Below are 22,831 nucleotides of genomic sequence, written 5' to 3' on the forward strand. Positions count from 1 at the left end.
GAAGTACAAACGAATAGTTTTCTGAAAAGTCACATACTACTACAAATTTTCCGTTATTTAAATTAGATTTCGTTTCTCTCAAAAATTTCAGTTTTAATATAATTATGAGTTTCAATTTTTCCTATTTTTCACAAAAGCATAATACGAATTCATCAACTTGTTGAATTAATGTTTCAAGATTACAACGATGTACCTTTTATGGCTTAATAACAAATAATCAATCGTAAAGCAACGTACACACCAGTCAAGCAGTTTGACGAACATTGACTCCGCCCCCAAGAAAACGCTTCGATGGCTGCTTTGTTTGAACGTGTGTGAAGTTGTTCGAACAACCATTTGACAGTTGCCAACTCGGTTGGAAAAAATTAAAACGGTTTGATTTTGGTTTGAGTTGTCGGGGGTGGAGTCAAGGTTCGCCGAACATGTTTGAGCATTTGTAGTGAAGTTGCACAAACCCCCATACATTTTTTGATGGTTGGTGCTCGAGTTGGTGCTTCGGTCGTTCGTGTGTGATATTGTTGGTCGAATAAATTGATTGTTCGTGCCGCTATTGGTAAAACTTGATGGATGTTTGAATAAACGAGAGGTGGAGTAAATGTTGGTCAAACTGCTTGACCGTGTGTACGTTCCATAACTCTCAAACAGATTGTTTTGATGTACAAATTTTGGCAATTTCATGTACTAGTGTTGGTGATGAAGAATCGCGAGTAAGTTTTGAAAAGGGCGGAATACATTTTTTTTCAGTTTAAAAAATTAAATTTGAAATATCTCGAAAACGGTAATACTTAGGAATAAAATAAACAAAAGCATTTTTTTTTCAAAATTGACCAAGGAATCATAATTCAGCGTCAAATATATGTGTTGTCTTGGAAATAGTCAATGTTTCAAAAATGAGCCAAAAATTGCTTCCGCTAAAACTTTTTTATTTTTAACTTCTCCATCAAACTGATGTCGTTAAAATGTGTGTTTTGAAGTCAAGTTTTTGTGGTTAAAAAATAAAGATGGGTTTTTTAAATAATTCCATTTTTTCAATAATTAACGATTTTTTTTAGTATATTTTTTTTCACCAGTGTAATATTTTCCCCATAAAGCCCTTTTGGTCTTCTACAATTCGTTCTCAGATAGTTTTTTCGTACAATGATCGGTTATAATATGTTCATAATAATTTTGTCGAAAACACATTCGACCTTTTTATAAATTACTCGAGGGTCGATTTTTTTTTTAAATTAGTGGAAAATGATCAGTCTGCTGTGCCGAAGATGTGTACAAAATTGCATCCCAATTAAAGACGATCATGTTAAAATTTCGTTATTTATGTGTCATTCTGCGTGGAAAGCGTCTTTAGTCAAGCACACGTTGTAGAGCAAAGGATCTAGTGGCCAAGTTATCCTTAAAAGACATCAAATTATTTCGACTTGTAGAGTTTGTAGGAAATTAGAATAAATGCTGCCTATTTGAATGTAAATGATTGTCATATGAACTTGGCTGACAGGAGCTAGAACTGTACTCAACTCAACAGTAAAAATACTCTTTTGAAAAAACGTAAAAACCCATTAACCTAACTGACTTAATTATCATTCAATATAGCCAGCGGCGTGGTAAAAAATGTTTGGCGGAGTGGAAATTTTCATACGGCCGATTCATTTTCGACAGCGGCGGCGTCGTAAGAAAATCATCGGCGGTGGCGCACAGGTCTAGTTGAGTCGAGACAAATTTTGGTGACGGCAGAAAATTGCCGTCCGTAGCAGAATCACGAGCACACGTCAGAGTGAACGCTACAAAAATGTATTCGAATGGATGGCATCAGTAACAGGCAAGTATTTTTTTCTCTAAAGATTCTAATTTGGTTTTGTTGCTGTTTGTGATCGGGAAGGCGCATTATTCAAATTAAATTGTTTTTTTAAGGCCATCTTTCTGTACAAAAGAAAGCTGATCCGAGGAGAAATTTCTCCAAAGTATTAAACACATTCGCATACTGACGGCAGAAAGATCAATCGCAATGATGGCCTTACGTTGTCCAACGTGAACCTTGATGTGGCCGTGTCTGTCTTGTAATGAAGCGTAATTTAGGTATCAACCAGCGATCGCTCGAGTAACCTCAAGGGAGAAGTCGAGAATTAGTCGGGCAAAGAACTCGACGCCGGATATTCCGAATTCTGGAAGTGGCGCTCGAACTGAAGTTTCGAATGGTTCCTCTGACGCACAACGTTGAGTGATTAGTGAAAAAAGTGTTTGATTTTCAACGCATAGCATTTATTTTTAAAGTAATGACTTCTTTCTTATATGATTTTAATTTATTAGTTTTATTTATTTTATTTAAGTACTGTAACTGCCAGAAAATAAATAAATCATAATGGTGAAATCTATATACATAAAAATGAATTTCTGTCTGTCTGAACCTTATAGACACCGAAACTACTGAACCGATCGGCGTGAAAATTTGTAGGTTTTTGGGTCGGGGAAGGTTCTTAAGATGGTTCGAGACCCCTCCCTCCTTTGGAAAGGGGGGCTCCCATACAAATGAACCATCAATTTCTCCATAACTCGAGAATTGACCAAAGAATAAATCAATTTTAGGCGAAACGAAGTTCGTCGGGTCTGATAGTAATTGAATAAAAAAGCCAAACCGTTTGCATCTAATTGAAGATAATAACAATACAAACACATTACGCTTTAACATGGAGAATAAATAGATTTCGATTCTGTGTGCCGTCAGTCACATTATAGCGTGCAATTGGAGATCCAGCCATGTTTTGGAAGCATTATTTCCTTCCTCTATGGTGGAACATTTTCATCGCAACAGACGCAGGCTGCCCGGGAAAAATGAAATCTGCTACCAATATCAACATTTCTGGTCAATTCGTTTTTGACTATTCAACACTTCTTAATGGACTATACCTCTTCTCTGATCAGCAGCTGGGAATTTTCCGGTTTGCCCTGTTTATGGAAAGAGAGCCCATTTATTTCAAAATTCATCACCATGACTCACAATCGTACATTGTGACGCTCGGCTGTTCCGGAGATTCAAGCTGTATTGCAGCTCTTGTAGTACCGAAGCCTTCCCGCAAAAGTCTTCATCAAATTAGGACATTTCGTGCGGATGAAATCTACAAAAATAAAACGAAGCTTAGTCTACGGAATGCTGATTGGGTGGAAGGCATGGTATATGATGACGACGATGGACAAATAAATTTCGTAGTCTGTGTACATTTCGCACAGATTATACTTAAGCCAATAGCAAATGACATGGAGAAATTACAATTGAACCCATGCGCAGCATTTCATCGGAATGTGTCAAGTGAATGGAAGTTCCCTTGCAACACTGCTGTTCAAGATATCCGCGCTGTATTATCTCAATCACATGGAAGAGTATCCATCAATATGGTCCTTCAGGTTGTTATTGTTCTATGCTTGCTAGCTGTTGTTATACCATGTTGTATTGCTAGCCAAGGGTGCTATGAGAAAATTTAATTATTTGAGATAATTTAATTATAAATAATGTGATTGTCCATAATTATACCAACTATGACGTGATTTATTACCCTGGATTGTCAGCAGTACTAAAAGATTAGTTCAGTTTGACCCAAGGTACTTTGGTTAGACTACTGCTGGTATTTAAAGTTTATTCTACAAAAAGTTTCAGTTGGGCATTCTTATACAAAAAATGTAATAAAAGCTTACAATATTGTTGTTATATTCTTATACAATATTTGTATAAGAATCTAGCAATTTTGCATATGCCCAGTTCTTATACAGGTTTTGGTAGATTCTTATACAGAATTGTTAAAAAATCTAACAACCGCAGGTTGGGTGAAGTTCATCATAACAAAACAATATCAACACTAGCTCGAGCCAACATCAGAATAAACTCATTCCTCGAATCGGCTTAAAATATGATGCAGTTGTTCCATGTCCCATTTGTGTCCCAACCCGTAGGTAAACACGAACACTGGTGTCACTAAACATTGGTTGCCCAACATCGTTCATTGTAAGCTCAGTTACAACAGTCGGATAGCCTCGAACCATTCAGGATGTCCCGAATGCACAACTCCGTAATTCACTTTTTGCATGGTGTGTCGCAACAGTGTCCCCGACAGACAATCAAGGCAAAACAACATTTCGGAACTAGAAAATTCGTGTAGCCCAGAGTAGCGTGACTCAGTTTGGGGCAATTTTGGTAACGAGCAAAAATCGAAAGAACATTATATATGTAGGTAATGTCGGTTAATTTATGGCTATTTTTCTCTTTGTTTACAGAGATATCCCTGTTTGGATGCAACAGCCCTTCGGGTGCTGCCTGTTTCGGATGGCAAATAGAACGAATGGTTAACAAAGTGTGTTGGTTAGAACGCGAAATGCACGCTGCTATAAAAGGATGAGACACCAGTGGACTACTGCAGCTACCAGGCTCTCTGATATGGAATTGCATGCTCTACCTCCAGGCTGCTAACCGTGAACTGGCCACCTCTTGTCGCTTTTTATTTGAACCTTGAATTATGGACTCTTTAATGTACGTTGTGACGGGGCGACTCTATTAATCCCCCTTACGAAAATAAAAATGTAAACTGCTCAATCTGCCAGTAGTTACTAAATAGAACAGGAAGTAGGAAAGAGTGGCGTGTATTGTAGAAACATTTCCTAGTGATATTGGAATCAGTGTTTGGTATTATTTTTCCGTAATCATTCAGAGTTACGCATTACGTAGGCATTTCAGCGAATAATAATATAATAGAAACATGGAGACGCATGGTATATTATTGACAAGCATATCAAAGCTGTTTTGCCTCTTAAAATGTTGATTTCTATTCCTCCATCTCTTCCGTTTTTTCTCTAATGTACATATGTACTAGAGTGGGGCGTCATGGTCATTTTTTCAAATCCATGGTTTTTCGAAGCCATTCTGGGTCCTGAACAACTGTGCAGAATTTGGGACCGATTGGTTGCTTTCTCGCTTTCCGCATTGCGTTTGAAGTTTGTATGGAAATTAGTATGGGAAAACGTTTGTTTTTGCATTTCTAGTACTAGAGGTTTCAGTTCATCGTAAACCAAGTGGCACATTACGTTAAAGTATAACCCAAAGGATGCCGAAAAACTTTGCTGAAGAAGGCACGTTGCTGGAACGTCCACGAAAAAAGTTATAACGCTTCGAAGATTGAGTGTTCAAACGGCAGCCCTTACTTTGCACCGTTCAATGTGCAAAAACGATCCATAAAAAAAAGAAAAACGATCCATAAATAACATCTGAATGTTTCATAAAACGCTACCATAAATCCATAAAATAGTTTGGGAGATTCCATAAAGAATATTTTTATGATCCATAAAACTTTGAAAAATGATCCATAAAAACTATATTTTGATCCATAAAATTTGAAATTTGAGCATTTTTTATCGTGTTGATGATCCATAATTTCAGTAATATGGTCCATAATTTTGGTCATATGATCCATAATTTTGATAATGTGATCCATAATGCTTGGAAAGAAGGCCAATGAATCTATATTAATTGATCCACACATTTTATAAAATCTGTGGATCATTTATCAAAGTTTATGGATCATATCACCAAAACTATGGATCTTTTGAACGAAGTTATGGATCATATGACTAAAATTATGGATCATATTACTAAAATTATGGATCATCATCACGATAAAAAAAAGCGCAAATTTGAAGTTTTATGGATCAAAATATAGTTTTTTGTGGATCATTTTCATTTATTTATGGGAAAATAGCAAGAATTGTATTGTTTTTCTTGACCAATAATGTTAATGGAACATATTTCCCTATTAATTGCTAAATTTTAGCTTAGTTATAGATCAAAAAATTATTCTTTATGGAATCTGCTGAACTATTTTATGGATTTATGGTAGCATTTTAAGGAACATTCAGATGTTATTTATGGATATTTATGTTATTTATGGATATCATATATCTTGGCTGTGCATTTGCAAAGCATATGTTTCGAAATGGACAAATTGATATGAAATTTTCGAAAAAGAATCCACGTGTCTTGGAGGGACTCGAACCCTCAACCTCCTATTCTCTAGATAGGCGTAATAACCCCTACACAACAAGACCACTTAAAGGTCACGTTTGCGGAAAAGCCATCAGAATCCGAGTACCAACCTCCACCGCGGTTAGCTCTCTTTTTTGCAAATTGAATATCTTTCGGATGCTTGATTTGTCCAATCTCCACATGTGCTTTACTATTGTATATCACAGTCACAGTCAAGCGAGTGCACATTGTTTATTAAACGAGAGGATCGCAGATATTTAACAAAAAAATGGTTTTCGTACGGCCGAGTTGCCGAATAATATGCAATTAGGAAAAACCGCCAAATGTTGAACGGCTAATTTTGTCGCCTATTGTTGAACTCCCATAAGAAATGCACGTGCGTTCAACAATAGGCGAAGAAATTAGCCGTTCAACATTTGGCGAATTACCCTAATTGTCGTTTTAGACAGTTGAAGACATTCCATTAAAAGAGCTTCTGAAAAACATTTGTTTATTCCGGTACCAACATTAGAGTACAGTACGCACTTAGATTTCAATTGATCATGTGGCCCTTATGAAGCAAGCTTCTGCATATCAAATCAATGTCGATGATTCATATACTCTTCCTATATGATACCCAGCGGAAAAAATATTGAAATTATTGAGATTCGTTTTAGTAGAATCCTTATTGCAAGACAAGTGAAAAACGCACTCTTACCCCACCGGTGGGGTAAGAGTACGCATTTACCCAATCATGTGCATTGAGTATATAATAACACAAATAAGAGTTAATAACATTTAATTTATGTTTAATGGACATATATTAGGGAATGTTTAACTTTCATACGAAAAACCATTGTTTTTTTATATACAAAAAACTACAGAGGTAAAAATACATCAGGTTTCACGAGGCGTAAACAAAGGAATTTTTCTTAAAAAAAGTCCACCAATCTCGTAACGTAAAATTTGGCTATTACATCCTCCCTTCCTCCTATCTTACACGTTTTGTATGAATCCTCTAAAAATTATATGGATCGTCATAAATCTCGCAACCCCTCCCAGCAAAGCGTTGCGTTATTTATGGATGTTTTTTTTTGATACAATGAAATTATCATTTAGATGAAATTGTGTTTTCGTACTATGTTTAGGTGTACAAGTCCTAATACAATTTCATTATTTCGCTTCAGTGCTTTGTTTGGAAAGCCCTTTCTAACACAAAATTACTTCAACCTATCCTTTAAACTTGTGATAATTTTCGATTCCTGTCCCTTTTTTCTTAGTTGATTTTAGAAAAGTAGGTACATGCAAAAATGTATGATCTTCTTCTCTTCTCTCTCCTTCTTAACTTTCATCTTCTTTCTTCTTTTCTATCTTTCTTCTTCTATGTATAAAAATGATTTAAAAGTTGATTAGTTGTGAAGAAATTCAAGACGATTTAACATAAATCGATCTAGAGTGCGTTACTGCAATATTTGACATTTACAAAGCAAAAGTGTCGATCCCGGGCAACGCAGGGTCCGATTTGCTAGTAAAGTATGTAAATGAAAAGTAGCTTGCATATAGACCTCGGGCCACAATAGTATCCGATAGTTTCTTTCAGGAGGCATCATTTTATGAGCAGAACCAACCTTTGTAATCAATGTAATCGTAACCATACGTTTAGTAGCATCACGCGAATTCGGAATTCATTCCACCAAAAACTCACTGGATTTTCATTAAATTTTTCTTCGAGCGTACCTATCTCAAAAACTCCCAAAAAAACTGAAAACACTGGTTAACAAGGTTTCTCGGAAATCCTGAAGTAATTTTAGAAAATCCTCCACTAATATCAACATCTTACATGTAACTTTGAGTAAATTCTAAGGGCCGAGGGGTTCCTTCTAGAACTCTGAGAAATTTACTATTAGTTTTATTTACTATTGAGACAGGAAGGACTTCCAGTGAAGATCCTAAAGAGTTTTCAGTTGAATTTTTGAAAGGATTCGCATTGAAGATGCTGAAGATTTTTTTTAAGTGATGCTCCTGAAACCTAGTAGAATTCTGAAAGGAATTCCTTGGGAGATATTGTTGAAGTAATTTCCGCAGGAATTCGTTGATGAATTCCTGAAGGAATTCCAGGAAAAATATGTGAATTCCTGCAGCAATTCCAAAAGTAGTTCTAGGAGGATTTCCATAAGAAGTTTCTTCAGGAATTCCAGTAGGAATATTTGGAGAAAGTCCAAGAATAATTCCTAGAGTAGTTCCAGGAGGAACTCTTAGAGAAATTTGAAGAAGAACAGCTGGAGGATTCTCAGGAAGAAGTTCAGGATGAATTTCCTAAAATTCTGCTTGGTGCTCCTCCAGAAATTACTTCTGGAGATTTCATCCAGGAATTCGTCCTGAATTCCACCAGAAATTCATCCAAAAATCCTCCAGGAATTTATTCTAAGTTCCCCGGCAGTTCTGAGAACCAGCCGGAATATTCCGTTCCACGCTTTTTGCAACACTTACAAGTCGCAATATGTTGTTTGCAAGTCGTACAACACTGCTTGCATGAAAGCCGTTCGAATTGAAACCATCAAACATTTTATGCCAAATGAAAATTAACATTATGTTTCATAAATAGTTAGTTTTATCTGTGTTTTTTAAAATCCAGTTTAAAAAAAAAAGAAAAATAAATAATTTTCTTATACCGAGAAAACGGGATTGGAATTAATTCTGAATTCCTTCAGGAGTTCATTCCAAATTCCCCCAATTCCCCCATTAATTCTGAATTCCCAACAGAGTGAGTTATTCCAAGAATTCCTGAAGTAACTTCAAGATAAGTTTCAGGAGAGACTCAAAGATGAACTTTTAAAGAAACTCCATTAGGAAGCTCGACGATGAATTACTGGATCAAATCCGGGATGAATTGTTGGAGAAACTCCAAAAAGAAACTTTGGGAAGAGTTTCTGGAAGAACTTCAAAAGCAATTCCCGAAAGAGCTTCTTAAAATTAAAGAAGAAATATTTGGAGGAAATTCCAGAAGAAAATCCTGGGCGAACTCCAGGAGTAATTTCTAAAGGAACATCTGTAGTAATTTCTGGAACCCCAAGAAGAATTTTCGGAAGGATTTCCGTAAGAACTCCAAAAAGATATCCTGGATAAACACCAGGTAGAATTCCTGGAGGAACTTCAAGAATAATTCCCGAAGGAAAACGAAGAAGAATTTCCGAAGAGACGCTTGGAGGAATCCTTGAAAAAAATGCTGAAGGATTTCCAGGAGGAATTCCTGCAGGAACACTAGGGGCAACTCCCGAAGGAACTCCAAAAGTGATTTCTGGAAGAGCTCCAGGAGGAAATCCTGGAGCAACTCCAGGAGTAATTTCTGGAGGAGCTGAAATAAGAATTTTTGTAGAAACTCCAGGAAGGATTCCTGGATGAACTCCAAATAGAATCCCTGCAGGAACCCCAGGAGGGAATCCTGGAGGAGCTCCAGTATAAATTTCTCGTGGAGCTTCAGAAAGAACTTCGAAGAAATTCCTGTGCATTATCCTGAAAGAACTCCAACAAGGCATTCTTAAGGCAACTCCAGAAGAAATTCCTTGTGGAATTCAAAATGTATTCTAGGGAAAATTCAAAATGAATTCGTGGGGAAATTCAGAAAGAATCCCGGGGAAATCAGAATGAATTCCTGGGGAAATTCAGGATGAATTTTAGTAATTCTTCTTGGAGCTAGTCCAGGATTCCTTTCTAGAATTTATTCAAAAATTCCTTTTTGAGCTCCTCTAGAAATTAGTCCTGTAGATCCTTCTGTAGTTCTTCCAAATATTTCTCCTTTGGTTTTTCAGAAGCTTTTCCAGGGTTTCCTTGTGAAGTTCTTTCAGGATTTTTTCTTGGAGTTCCTTCAGAAATTCTTATTCCAGGAATTCTTGGAATAACTCACGTCGGTTACAACTTTTAGTGACAAATATGAGAAAAAAATCATTCGGCAGCGATATTTTAAATTTAGGAAAATCCCAGAGAAATTTAAGGAGGAAATCAAAAAGGATATGCTTCAGGATGGATTCCTAGAAGAGCTTCAGAAGACGAAGACACTCCTGAAGGGTCTCGAGAAAAAATTTCTGATCGAACCAAAAAAGGAATCACTGGAGAAGTTCCAGGATGATTTTCTGAAGGAACTCTCAAAAATATCTTGGTGGAGTTATCGTAGGAACTCCAGAAGAAATTTCTGGTGGAATTCGAGAAGGAATTCTTGGAAGGATTTCATGACACATATTGTGGAAGAACTTCAGAGTGGAATTGTGCAGGATCTTCAAGAGAAATTGCTATAGGCTCCTCAGGTGAAATTTCTGGCTGATTTTCAAGAGATATTCGTGAAAGAATTGATGTAGAAACTCCCTAAGATCTCTTTGTATAGCTCCTTCAGGTAATCCAGGAGGAATTCCTGGTTGAACTCTAGGAAGAATTCATATAAGATCTCCACGATGGGTTTCTGGAAGAACTCTAGAAGATGTTCAACGAGGATTCCTGAATTCTCAAATTCCTAAACTAACAAATTCCTGAATTCCCAAATTTCTGAATCCCTAAATTCATAAATTCTTGAATCCCAATTTTCATAAATTGCTAAATTCCCTATTTTCTGAATATCTAAAAGCGTGAATTCCCAAGTGAATTGAATTGAATTATCTTTATCTACGGATTTTCGGCCCTAGGCCGTAGATCCTGAGATCCTTAATTCTTAAATCTCTAAGTTCCTTAGTTCCTAAAATCGTCGCCGCCCACAACCAGGACGTTAGACAAGAAAATTCACGCCTCGATTGTGTGCTATTCAATAGATGGTATCTCCCATTCACATTCTGTCGCTTCATACTTGTTCGTACCCTAGCGAACGGCTTTCAATCTGTTGATTATCAAATAATAACTTTTGTTTATCGATTCGGTTTTAAATTCTCAAATTCCAAAATTTGATATTTCGTCATTACTTTACTAGTCAGGTTGCAGTTTTCAGCCTGGCCAGCGCACTTGCGCCGCGATCCCACTTCGTTCCCCCCAGTGACCATAATCTTATCAACTGCACAAATCATCCAAATTCCAATCCCGTTTTCTCGGTATAAGAAAATTATTTATTTTTTTTTGTTTTTTAAACTGGATTTGAAGAAACTCAGATGAAACTAACTATTTATGAAACATAATGTTAATTTTCATTTGGCATAAAATGGTTGATGGTTTCAATTCGAACGGCTTTCATGCAAGCAGTGTTGTACGACTTGCAAACAACATATTGCGACTTGTAAGTGTTGCAAAAAGCGTGGAACGCAATGAGAATAGATAGAAGGTTAGGAAGAAGACCAAATGCAAGTGTATTAGTGGATGATGGAAAATGTAAACAGCAAATGGTGACGTACATATTTGCACGGCTTCTTATGGGAGCTCGTTCGAATGTAGTAGTGAAAGCTTTTTCGCTATACACGAAAGGCACGCACACAATATATGGATTTCCATACCTTAGTATTTATTTCACGGGGATGACAAGCTACGCCATCTTTGTCACATCTTTTCTGAATCATCAATACGAGTGCACTGCGAATGCAACATAAACAATTGCGAGGGTGAAAATGATATAAAACGAAACAAAGGCATAGACAGTACCTTGTGCAACTAGCATTCTAAATAATTGAGCAAATAAGTTGAACATTCTTAAGTTTGAAGCATGGAATCAAGTGTAAAATTGTTTTAATTGATAATTCGTTAAATTTTTCTCTATTTTCTCATGATTGTATCATGTTGCATTATTGAGTGGTATGGGCGTTTTGCATCATATTCTCCTCTAAAAACGTAAACATTCAAAATTCACGCACATACTATTGCAAAATAAATCAGTATTGGGGTAATTTGACACTGGGGGATAAATTTATCCCCCAAAAAAGAACGAACAGGCAAACCTGTCAAAATCCATAGTAAAAAAATTGGATGTCGCTCCTCTGATTTATTTTCATTGCGTGGAACGGAATATTCCGGCTGGTTCTCAGAGGCGGATTTACAATCTGTAGTCACTAACTAAATCCTAATATAGTACAGATTGTAACAGAAAACTAAGACTAAAAACACCTGAGATATATCGGGGCAAAGTTGCCGTTCTACGCTTTTTGCAGGGCTTGGTACTTACAGTGTTAACATAATACTTAATATTATCGATATATCGCCAAACATAAAAAGGGCCAACTTGTCCCCAGTTCATGGTAGCTATCGACGATTTATTTAAATATGTACTTATACAGTCTCAATTCAATTACAATAGCGTTCCCTGTCTTGACAATCCGCACATAAAGCATAGAATCCGCTAAATTGATAGCTACAACATGACAGGCAAACTTCACCCAGCATCCCATTTGTCTACATTCGTCTACCGGTGTCTGATGATGGGCACAAACAATGGCGCTCTCGGTGATGATGACACCGACAATGATGAAAATGGAAGCACTACGAAGAATCAAATAGCTGTGACGTGATGAATCATCACCGGCACCGTATGTGGGAGAATTGCCGTCAGTCACTGGCCGGTGAGCTTTTACTTTCTTCCCTGGGGAAACTCCCTTTGGCTGCTGGCTTGAGTTGGAACCATCCTCGTTAGCAGACGGCCCGCTAGAGTAAGTGTGTACTACTACTGGAGACAATGGAGGGTGTAGCTCGCGGAAAGCACCGGATGACATGTTTATGGGGTGAATTAAATTTCAAATTTATTACCATAACTCCGACACCACACAGAGTGACTGTAACCGGGTGAAGATGGACGAAAAACGGTGGAAAACGCGGACGCAGCACTCGCATTTACTTTTATTGCATTTTTCCGAGTTTGTGGGATGTTTTTATGTGTCTCCTCTTTGGTCCAATATTTTCACGCTGTAGCCGGCTGAGAGCTCATGCCTTAGATTGCGAACACAATAGAAAAATGCGTGTTTGGCAGCTTTTTATGGCTGTTTCTATTGAAGGTCTACTTAATTGAATGTTTGAATCAAATTGAGCGCAGAAGCGAAGATTTGTTGTCATGGAAGGTGACGGAGCCGAATGTGATTTTTTTCGTGATGGATTTATGAGTCCCAAAAATATATGTGACGGGACCAAGATAATAACTCAATAACTAGAATATGATGCATAATTCAATGGGATTCGTGAGATTATCTCTTGTTTATATTGTAAAGATGGGAGATTTCGCTGAGAAATTGTTCGAATTTAATTTGACCAGTTTCTAGCATAACTCCAGAAATAAATCAATTTTCGAGGGGTTTATTAGCTCTAACAGAAGATACATCCCTTATTATTTCTCGCTGTTGAAACTGATCGATATTTAAAAAAAATTGCATTTTCATGGTTGGCCAAATTAGGCACTAAGGTGGCCAAAACCGGTACACTTTCCCTACTATGTTTTCATAAGTTCTATAGAAAACCTTCAAGCTAGAACTAAAATCGATCTAGAGTGCGATGCCGACGATTGACATATAGGACGAAGAAAAAACAACCCGAGCAAAATCGGACAGATTCGCTTAGTTTACCAATACAATCAACAAAATTGAATAGGGACACGGCAGGTATTTTCGTCTGTTCGTCATAGTCTCGAAAACCAATAAAATAGAAGCTTTTTTGTAAAACTCATACGTACCAAATCGTAAGCTCAGGAGAAACGTTCTGCTGTAGTGGAGTTCTAGCAAATGTACGTTGCTTTCGTTGGTTTTAGCCCCTACGACGATGGACGGAAATACCTGCCGTGTTAAACATTACATTAAACGATCGAATGTGAATCAACTTGATCGCCCATTCATTCAATCTTTGAACTCCGAACAGCAAACAAACATCAAATCATCAAACGAGAATACATAGCAGGAGCGCGATAATGGTGATAGAATTATTGCGAAGAGTTACATATATGCTGCAATGACACACATTCATATCAAGAGATTGCCACACATCCACGCTACTAAATAAAATCAAATTCATCTATCAGTGCGTGCTCCTTTTTGCCTTTCTATTATACTAAGAGTACGTAAAGACAAGAATACAGATTGAATCTAAGTGATTCTATCTTTCTTAGAATTATTTACCAGTGAATACACTTCAGGGTTGCTGTATTTGATTTAGCAACCAGTCATGCGGTGGATCAACATTGATAACTGAACCGGTGCCAGCGAAAGTGGTACATGTTACATTGAGTAAATTTTTCAGAAGACACATTTTCCCAAAAACATCGAATAATAAATTCATATTTGCAATTTTCTGCAACTTAACTGTACCAACATGTTATGACTGATATGCCTAAAGATAGTAGATAAGCGAAGTTTCTTGACAAATTTAAAGTATATTGGAACAAATTGCACATGTGTACCACTATGAGAACAAAATGAAACAGAAACCGAAAATCGCTGACAGTAAAAGTGGTAGTGGATGATCGAAATCATCGGCGGCGTGCCAATGTGGAGAACCTGCCGGCTACTTGCTGCAGGTCGAGCACGTTCTGCTCTGGATGGTGCCTGAGCATATGAACTTTGAGTCGTGAGCTCCCACTTTCCAATGTTAATAAATGTCTCAAAGTAGAATGAATGTAAGTTAGTGAGGAAACGCTGCGTAGGAGACATAACCAATTAGAAAAAAAAATACTGTTGAGTTCGAACCAGCACCGACACTTCATGCTCAATACGCAACCCAATAAGGGCCGATGTCCACGTAGCGTTTTTTCAATGCTGCGTGCACGTGGTGTTGAATAAACGCAGGTGTGCATCGGTGCGGCGACGCTGCGTTACCACTTTTTCCCGATGCACACATGCGTCCTTTTAACGCCGTGTACACGCAGCGTTAAAAAGACGCTACGTGGGCATCGGCCCTAAACTAGTTAGCGCCAGGTTTCGCTTGTTTGAGCATTCATAACAATACTGTGGATTTTAGATAACCATGGACATCTTTTCATCGTGCTTCTTCTTAATATATTTATTTTCGGAAAAACAAACTAGCATTCATCTTTACTCTTTGGTCTAGTGAAGGCTGATTAGTTGTGCATGAAATATGTGAAAATCATTGTCGAATGAAGCAGAACTTACATCACGGAGTACAGGAACTAAGTTGATTTATAAAAAGCATTGGAATTGAAGGCTGGTTTACACTTCGGAAAACGTGTCACGGGATTTGGTCCCCCATGAATTTCTGAAGGACGGGAAGGATTTGTGATTTGAGCATGAAAGCGAAATTCCTGCCTTAAATCTAAATATTATTCCTATACCCTGACGTCGTTCAGACATCTTGGCTGGAAATCATCATGCAATAAAGCTTCACATCAATAGTATATATGGGTCGCCAAGTGTGTACTGGAATTATTGATTCCTGGAAAAAAATATACTTTGAACTAAAACATAAAGCTGCGTATTATATTTGTAGGTAAAAAATATGTTTTGAACATTAAAAGTTTGTTACACAAAAATAATTATTTTGTTTCAAGTTATTCCATTTTCATAACGATAAATAAACAATGGAAAATGGTTGCTCTGAGTTACGACCAGCGTCGAAAACAGTTCAGCGTCGGAAGCAGTTACTGTCAGATTTATTTATGGAAAGCTGGATAGTAGAAAAAAATCGGAGAAGCCTAGAGGGACACCAAAAATATTTAAGTACAAGATAGTCCACTCTCTAATATCCCATACTATCTTTTGGCGAACAGACTTTTCCGACAGCAGCGCCAACTCGTGACTCAAAGTCGAACCAATTTTTTGAAAATCATCAAGTATGCTTTGCGTTTCAATATTTACGAAATCAATATTGAAACGTCAATGAACCTAAATGTTTCACATTCTGTTCCGAAATTCTGTCGTCTTCCGGTATTGACGAAATAAAGTGAACCGATTACGACAACAAGAAGGTAAGTGACCGATATCCTATTTAACAAGTAAGATATAATTCTCTATTTGCATTCTTTACAGATTCGTAACATGCTAGCCAAAACGACCTTCGACTTTATGCACATAAGGCGGCGGTTATCCTGCATGTGACCAGTTGAAGAACACTCCAAAACCGAACTTTTGATAGAAGACTCGGTGACCCACATACAGTAGTCAAACTTTTTGGTATATATCATTACCCGGATTGCTCGCAACAGGTTGCATACGTTTGTTACTCTTCATGTTGCAAACAATACTTTAAATATAATATAATGTTAAAAAATATCGCAAAATTGATTTATTTTATTTTGTATGTTTGGAAACACTATTATTCAAAAAGGTAATGAGAGGTAGGTGGTAAGGTGGTACCGTTTTCATTTTGAAGTTATTGTTTTAAGGGCAAAAAACGAAGTTTAATCAAACTATTTTGATTATTTAAGACCCTAGTCTTTGAGTAAATCCGAAATTAGCGTAGCGTAACAGCTCGGGAAAAAAATGCGCCAGATTATAATCCATGTTCAATACAAGTGGCATCGAAATTTTCATTTTACATGCGAAACCGGTAGAGGATGACTTTCTTTCGAAACACAGGCCGGGAGATTCTTTTGGTGTTAGGATATCTTCATTCTGAAAAATGCACGAAATAAATGGAAGCGGCAATAAAATGCATTGAAAAATATACAATGAACAGAGCCGTAGAACGACTGACATTGGAATTTATTTTGGTTGTTGTGTAAGCAATAATGCACCTCCACGCGTTGTTATGGGAGCAACAAGAGAATGTTTTATCTTCACGGAACCGCGAAACAACTCACCTTACGGTTCCTTTCACTCAAATCTGCCCTTGCGTGGAAGAAGCCAAAAATAAGTAAAATGCGAAAAAATCCGGTGAGTACTTTGCCTTTACTCCCGTGTTGAATTTTCATCCACTATGAAGTTTCACCAACTCAAATTTATGTTATTTTCACTCACTCGAGACTATGATGAAAACAACTCAAATTTAGCTTCTTCCACGGAGCAGCACACGTTGGGTCGATGCAGCTCTGTTTGTTTATAATATCATTCATGAGAGGGAGTGAGAAAACTACCTAATATTGAGTTAAAAATTTGAACTTCGTACTCAAAAATGAGTGCTTTAAACTTTTTTTTTAGGTTCTTTATTTTTTCTGTGTTGGAAGCAACGATGCACCTCTGCTTGTTGTTGGAAAGGCAACGATCGGCCGCAACGCGTTGCTATGATTAAATAGTTGGACCGCCATCCGTTGAAGCGCTTCAGTCGCGTTCGCTCGTTTTTAACAAGAGTGGACTATATTGTAATATATCCAGTATTTTGCGCGCGGTAATGGCGGCGTGAGTGCCATACCGTTTGACGTTCAAGAGGTAGAAAACATTGGAACTCATCTAGTTTGCCATGGATAAGAAAAAAAAATCAGAGAACAACAAACGTCAACCACACGAACGAAAACACGGATTCCCGTTTGGATTTGATTTTAGCTGAATGACTTTTATAATTTACCTACATTTCTTTCCATTTCAGGCATAAAATAGGACAATCAAGAACCTCTTTATGAGCGACCCCCGATATTTCTTATCGTAACGAAATGTTTTTGTTTTGTTATTTTAAATTCCTGCTTTCTATGGAATATAGGCATATTCTGCATAATTTGTACTACTCTACATCTACGGGTTTCGAATAAGGTATGAATTATCATACCTCACGTTTGAATTATACGGTCGTCACACGCGGGGAAGTCGAGAATTCTCGAGTTACCCGAGACTATAATAAACACAATATGTACACTATATTCTCTGTGAAAACCGGAATGATCGTCTTTTTCTTGATTTTCCCATAATCTGAACGTTGAGCCTTATTTCAAAAGTGGATTGTAGTGTAAAATACTACTGCGCTAGACATCATCGTTCATATATTTGGAATCCTGTACAGATAAAGGCAAGAACAGAGAGAAACCAATAATGAATTATTGGCAGTGGCTGATTTCCTACTCGCCGCTGCCACATCCAGGCGCTATAGTATATGCGCAAAATAGCCAGCATGAGTTAACCGCCAGAAATTTGTATGGCGAAAGGCATCTATAGCGGGATTTCTCAAAAGTAGGAACTTTTCACAAAAAAATATTTGGTATCAGTAGTGTAGGAAGGTGTCCGCTACTACGCCTACCAAATATTTTTTCGATCAAGCTGCTTAATTTTGAGAAATCGAACCTTAGATGCCTTTCGCCATACTGATTTCAGAAAGTTAACTCCTAGTGTGCCGCTATAAGCATGCTCAAAGCAGGCGATTCATTGTAATTGTGTGAATAGTCTTCTTTTAAGACTTGAAGATGTACATAAGGATATTCTAACTATAGACCTATAGAGCTCAATCATATTAAGATGCAGGGGTAATCGCATGTCTAGAACCTCACACTATTTCACCCACAATATGCATAATTATATAATTTCAAAGGGGTCGTTCATAAAGCGGTCCTTGATTGTCCTATTAATTGCCTGAAATGAAAAGAAATGTAGGTAATTATAAAAGTCATTTATCTAAAATCAAATCGTTTGTTGTTCTCTGATTTTTGACGTGACGTTTGTTGTTCTCTGATTTTTTTTTCTTATCCATGGCAAACTAGATGAGTTCCAATGTTTTCTACCTCTTGAACGTCAAACTGTATGGCACTCACGCCGCCATTACCGAGCGCAAAATACTGGATAATATTTGGTATAAATCACCCGTTTTGAGCATACTTACAGCGGCACACTAAAAGTTAACTTTCTGAAATCAGTATGGTGAAAGGCATCTAAGGTTCGATTTCTCAAAATTAAGCACCTTCATCGAAAAAATATCTGGTAGGCGTAGCAGCGGACACCTTCCGGTACCAAATAGTTTTTCATGAAAAGTTCCTAATTTTGAGAAAACCCGCGTCTGATGTCTTTTGCCATACAAATTTCTAATGGTTTACTCATGCTGGCTATCTGCGCATATCCCATAGTGCATGGGTGCTGGCAGCGGCGGGTACATAACCAGTCACTGCCAATAACTCATTGCCATGCATATTGCCATAGTTTGTGACTTGGTCGATTTTGATGCCTCCGGAAGCTCCACATGGACCTCGGAAATAACCCCAGGGTAGCCAATATCCCCAGCATCATATTCGGATGTCATGATACCACTTGCCTTGCAAAATGCTGATTTGATATCAATATTTTAATAGTCGGATATATTTTGATTATGGCAGATTTTGATGCTTCCTCGAGGACTAACCGCAGAGTACTACTACAATGGTTCTAATTAATGGACACAGTAGTTCTAATTTCGTAAAAAAAAACAGGGTGGCCAATGTCTCCACTTTCCAGAATCATATCCGGATGTCATAATTCCACTTGACTTGCACACTGAGAATACTTGAACAATCCCAGTCCATCATTCAGTTGATTGTTCTTGCAATTTCACTGATTCTGGTTAATCACGGAGTGGCAACCATAGATATAAGGGGCCGTACACATATTACGTAAGCACTTTTGGGGGGAGGGGGGTCTGCTGTTTTCTTACGCGCCATATAAATAAAAAATCATTTGTATGGGAAAAATCTTACATGGGGGGAGGGAGGGTCGAAAAACCCAGAAAAAATGCTTACGTAATAAGTGTACGACCCCTAAGTAGTCTGTCTAAGCTAGCTAAGCATATTGCCATAGTTTGTGACATTTTGAAAATAACCAATTGTTATGCTACCGAAAACTCAGGCTACTAGCAGATTCATCTGTTTTGACGCCGTTGTTTTCCACTCAATTTCAAGCTAAAACAATTCTATCCCTTCCAAATTCACTTCACAGCACATAAAGCACATCACATTTTCGCTATGAATGTAATTATATTTTAAAAACCAACGCGATTTCCTATAGTTTGATATAGGTTTTTTTCGAACAACGTCTAAATTATCCTTGTCCGTACTCCAAACTGTTTACATGGCTTGCAGTACTCTCAAGGGTTGCCGACCTAGATTATTATTTCAATGCGCTTGAATGAACTTTCACTGTGAAATTCAACTCTTATATTTGTAAAAAAAAGTATATCTAAAAGATAAATTATGATAAACACAAAATTGAACTGATAAGATGGAAAACTGCAACAAAAACAGCATATTTGTAATTATATTTCAACTCAAATACAAATTATTGAAGAATTCGGCATCACTGCAATCATATCGTTACCAGAGCCGTAGCGTGGACTCCCAGCGCCCTTGGCGAAACCTTTATTGGGCGCCCCTCACTCTTGCAAATGTTCAAAACAAAGAGCGTGTTAAGAGCAGAGATATTAAAAATTAACTTTTTTTGCGAGGAGGATCTGATGATTTTTTGTTTTATGAACTCCTAAAGCTTCTATAACCTGCATGTGTTCCAATAGGTAGAAAGCAGGGATTGAACTTATCATTTCATTATCATTTAGTATTCAGCCAATAGCTCATTCCAGAGGCGGAATCCCGAAAAGTGTTGTATGGCGGACTTCTAGCGCTGATTCCCCTCTACAACAAAGGGTACATTGCTCTATGTTTAATATTCAGCGCGGGAAACGCTAGTATCATCTTATATACTAAATGATAATAACACTTATTATCATTTAGTATATTGAGTGATCCTAGCGTTTCACGCTGTTAATATTAGATATAGAGCAATGTACCCTTAGACAAAGTTGTAGAGGGGAATCAGCGCTAGAAGTCCGCCATACAACACTTTTCGGGATTCCGCCTCTGGAATGAGCTATTGGCTGAATACTAAATGATAATGAAATGATAAGTTCAATCCCTGGTAGAAAGTAAGGGTTATTAAAAGACCAGAACATTTCTAGAAATCCCCTGAAATTTAACGCTTTTCTGAAAGATTCAATAAACCAATGTAAGTAAAACAAACTAGATCCAGCAGAGCGTGGATTCTCGAAAAAAAATAGGATTTAATTAGGTCAATAAAATAGCTCTCAATTGTACCAGTCCGTAGTTTGATTGCTATCTAACCTAGTCACATCAAGAAGAACCCTTTTATGGAGTGGATTGGATGACCTTCGGATGACGAAAAATCCAACTCCAGAGTGACTACTGATCTTTCAATGAACTTCAAATTTGGAGTGAATTGGTTGATTGTGAAAATAGCGATTGGTCCAAGTTGTATCAAGAACAAAACAATTTCGGAGTGTACTGATTGATGGCCAGAATAACCAACGGGCCTATTCGGATCAAGATATATACATTTTTGGAGTGGGACTTGAGTGACGGTAGTTTGGTGGCACTGGTTGTTTTGGTTGAACCAATAAATTTCAACTTTGGCGAAAGTCCTTATGAAATTCCTCGATGCATATTCTTATATTCAGCATACCATCATTTCATATACTTACCCCGTAAACCTTTACCAGTTTATAAAGATTACACTGGGTCAAATGCGATCGCATAGTTTGTCTGCATAAAATGAGCTAATTTAGCTCAAATTGACACAAATTTCTCATCAGTACTTCCGAATATCTATTATTAGATAAAGGTTTGAATTTTTTAGTCGCGAACAAAAACTATATGTATTTGATTTACGCTTTTTTAGTCTACTCTGTGTTTCACCCATTGGCGTAACTACAGGGGGGCTAGGGGGGGCTATAGCCCCACCTAGGACCAAATTAGCCCCCCTAGAATTGTGGTCACTTTCCATTAACATTGCTCATATCTAGCTCTCTGGTCATATGAAGGCGTAATTGTAAGCAATGGATTATCTCCATCATCTCTCTACGAGCTAGTTGAATCTATTTTATTAAGTTTTCAAACTTTGAACTATTATTATGTTTTGCGATAAAAATGTTGAAAACGAAGGATATTAGGCTCCCTTGATTATCCAGTACCAAAAATTATTACTTAAAGAGGTATGAGTAGGAACAGTGATTTTGAGCTGATTGAATAAATAATAGAAGTAACAGACTGAAAAAAACCTATACCATTTCTGAGATTTTGATTGAATGATGAAAATTCAAGGGAAATATACTGTGTTACCATTCGGTAATTTTTGGAGTTTTTGGAGGAACAGGGCCTTCTGAAAATACGTCAAACGATTTATTATGAATGTAGTCCCCGAGAGAATCGTGATAAGAGGTTAAATCTGTATTACTTTGCACCAGCGGAATTCTGGATTTCGGCGCCCCCCTAAAGCCTGGCGCCCTTGGCGGGGGCCAACCTTGCCAACCACACGCTACGGCGCTGATCGTTACGTATACATACAAGTAATAGTGTGCGTATTTTATGTTGGAAACAGTATTATTGATATAGGTACAGGCATATGATTAACTGTTTTTGAATGTTATTGAAATAGGTGCATGGCGGTGATGATGTTTTTTAGCAAAATACTTCTATAATGTGATGAAAATTTCATTTTTGAAGTTACCAAATTGTTTTCAATTAAAAATTACATGAGCTGAGCATAATTATTCTCATGTTTCTTGATTATTGGGTGAGAAATCAATGCATTTCATATGCGCATTGCCTTATTGCTATTGATATATCACAGTATAAAAATGTTACAAAAATGTTACATATATGATGTAACAAAAAGGCTCCGTTCGATTCGACTCATTTTTCCATCACTTTTTAAAATTACAGGTTGTCGTTAGTATGGAGCTTGTATTCAATATTGTGTACAAGAAAAAGTTGGATGGAAAATTAAAGGCTATTGAACACAATAATATGAGTTCAAATGTTTCCATAGCGTGTAATTTTCAGATTTTTTAACTGTTCCTATAGGAACAGATACCCTATATAGTCTCGTTTATTATGTCTCCTTTAGACTCCTATAGTGGCGTTGTCTTACATTTGCGCTTAGATCATTATCTATTTTCCTTGCGATGATAATGAGTCATAAAATATCTAAAAACCCAAATTTATCCCCAAGTGGTGATTATGCCTTTCTCGATTCGATATGTTGGATTCGA

At 37.2% G+C, this 22,831-nt stretch overlaps 1 protein-coding gene across 1 annotated transcript in view; it reads right to left on the minus strand.

The window, feature by feature from the left end:
* The window catches only part of LOC134221769 (relaxin receptor 2-like), a 195,396-nt gene that overhangs the window by 85,514 nt on the left and 87,051 nt on the right, over nucleotides 1-22,831 (minus strand). The window lies entirely within an intron of this gene.

Source organism: Armigeres subalbatus, chromosome 3 (genome assembly GCF_024139115.2).
Source record: "Armigeres subalbatus isolate Guangzhou_Male chromosome 3, GZ_Asu_2, whole genome shotgun sequence".
Taxonomy (NCBI): domain Eukaryota; kingdom Metazoa; phylum Arthropoda; class Insecta; order Diptera; family Culicidae; genus Armigeres; species Armigeres subalbatus.